Raw genomic sequence first — 2,759 nt, 5'->3', positions numbered from 1 at the left:
TATTGAATCTTATTTCCCTTGAGCGATCTTCCTTTCTCTAAAGCATTTAATCTGTTTTGTAAGCCTTTATCTATTTACTCTTGGATCGTATGAGCATTGACTTTTTTATTTTTTTTTTATTTTACCCACTGTCAGTTTTGTTTTTTTTTAAAGAAAAGTAACAGCATCGTTTGAAGATCAAGCACCTGGGATGACTAGAAATGTCACAGCTTAGCTAGGGTCTGGAGTCTGGGGTCCTATGTCTGGTTCCTCAGCTGCAGCTCCCAATCTACCTGGTGGGCCAGGAAACCTGTGAGAGGCTGGTGTCCTCTGGGACAAGTGCACCTGGGGCCCTTCACTGCTCTAAGAGACAGTCGGGACTTCCCCATGGGGTGAGGCCAAGAGGCTCCACAGTGAACACCAGCCTCCACTCCAGACAAGGTCAGACTGGGGTACGGGGGACCATGGCCAGGCAGTTGTCTTGGCCCCAGCAGTCTTTATGCTATGGACAGCACTACATGCTGACAGTGGGTAGAGAAAGGGGGCCTTCCCTTGACTATCGTGGTAGGTCACCCACTGCAGTCACAGGGAAAGCCAAGGGTTTCATGGGAAGTTGCCCCTTTTGGTTCCTGGATCCAAAATCTGAACCATGAATTTAGACAACTCAGAGCCCGGCTCACTGATGCTAGCAGGACAGGAACACAGCCCATCAGAAACATTGAGGCCTGGCTTGGTGCACACTTGGCCTTTTGTGTCAGGGGTCCTGGCATACAGCATTTCCTGTCAGCAGTGTGGTGGGCAGCTCAGGCCCTCTCCTTGGGAAGAGAGCTCTGCTTGTGGGTGGCTGGCCCTAAGGCCCACACAGTGTCCTCTGGGGGCAGTGGTGGGGCAGTGGGCTGCAGGCTGCTGAGGCCGCTGTCTTGCACACCCAGTACCTGTGTGGTCTTCATCTCTTGCTCCAGGGCGTGGCGGCCCTGGCGCCAGTCCTGCAGGTGCACCAGCACGGCCCCTGAGAAGTAGACCATGGACAGCAGCAGGAAGTAGCCAGAGTAGACGAGGAACTGTGAGCTAACGGGGAGTCCCAGGCCCCTCTTATCAGACACAATGATGGTGATGATGGTCTTGAGGACGGTGGCAAAGAATGTGTTGATCCCAAAGACCAGGGCACCGAGCTCTTTTGACAGAGATGATGCAATCTGAAACGTGGCAATAGGCACCAGGAACTGGTAAACCCCACGGAAGAGCACGAAGGTGGTGTAGCAGACCCAGATGCTGCTAGTGCTGTACATGAGGAAAACAAGGCCGGCCTGGATAATTGTGACACCTTCAATGACCAACTTGGACCACAGGGCCACAGTGGATCTTCACGAAGCCTGCAGCAAAGGAGGTGATGGCACCTGTTCCTTGGTGAAGTTCTTGTCCCCAAGGAGGTAGGGTGTAATGAAACTCTCCCCAGGCCGCATCTGAGCCATGAAGCCATAGAAGCAGAGGTAGAACACCAGGCCCCGCCAGGATTTGAGCTCCCAGCCCTTGTTGGGATCTACGGGGTGCTCCTGCTTTGCCACTGCCACCACCGAGTTGGAAGGCACCATGCTGCTGACAGGCGACAGAAGGGGACACTCAACCTGGGCACCCTGGCCTGCACTAGACGGCCTCTTCTCTGGATTCAGAGCGAAGACAACGCGTCGACTTTTTTCTTGATGACAGTGAGATTCCTCATTCCTGCTTCTGAGATGGCTCATTTTAAACCTAGTGGATGGCAAACTGACGAACCACCCCTAACTCTCACCCCCATTCAGTTTCCATTCATGATATTTGTATCGTCCCAGCCAGTTATTTGGTGGGAGTTTCACAGACTATGGCTAGAAGTGTCCTATCAAGTAATTCACTGTACCACTGCGGCCCTTCAGATTACATGTAAACAGCACCAAGGACAACTTTGGCTGGGCTTTGTGGCAAGATCACTTGGTCCCAACAGTGGATGAGGGCAAAAATCGGTACAGTCCCATAGAGACTGTTGGTGGCTTATGGCACTGCCCACCAAATGGAATCCCTAACAGGGGAAGGAGCTGTGACCCTTCACACAGCTTTGCCCATTAATGGATGAACCAATGACTACGTTCCAAGCTATCATCAGCTTTCACCCAGGTTGCTATGCTGACCAAGTGGCACACATACATAGAATAGCAGTGCGGTGTCCTCTCCACCAGTGTGTTTGTCCCAAGAATTACAAGCTGTACTTGGTCCCGTGACACATGAAGACCCCAGCATAGGCTAGTGTGCCACTAGAGCCGCCTCCCCCACTACTAAGAGAGGGGAAGGCCTGTTGTCAGCAGACGCCTGGTGCCCAGAAAGCTCCAGCTGAGGCATGCTGACACTGGATGGTGGTGGTCATCCTAGCCTCCACTGATCCCACCTGGTTCTTAACTGGCTCAGGGAAAAATAGCCAATGGACTGAATTAAGGGCTTTGTGGGTATTCATTGCCCATTAGCCTGGCCCTTAACCCTTTATTGTGCCAATCCCACAGTCCTGAATAAATACATAAGGGAACACAGCCAGTAATGGACTGGGAGGTGATTATATAGGGTCCCTGTCCACCAATTAAGGAGCAAAATAAGTCCTTGTGTGTGTGGACACAGCCACCAGTTTACCTCAGGGATTTCTGTGTAGATGAACAAACTATTACAATAAAGGGACTACAAAAATTGGATTAGCAGTGACCAAGGTGCACACTTTATAGGTCAAGATGTAAATGGATAGGTGGCTGAGAATACGGTAC

Source organism: Chrysochloris asiatica, unplaced genomic scaffold (assembly GCF_000296735.1).
Source record: "Chrysochloris asiatica unplaced genomic scaffold, ChrAsi1.0 scaffold00049, whole genome shotgun sequence".
Lineage (NCBI taxonomy): Eukaryota > Metazoa > Chordata > Mammalia > Afrosoricida > Chrysochloridae > Chrysochloris > Chrysochloris asiatica.
The sequence above is the reverse complement of the archived record's forward strand: the minus strand, read 5'-3'. Positions refer to the sequence as shown.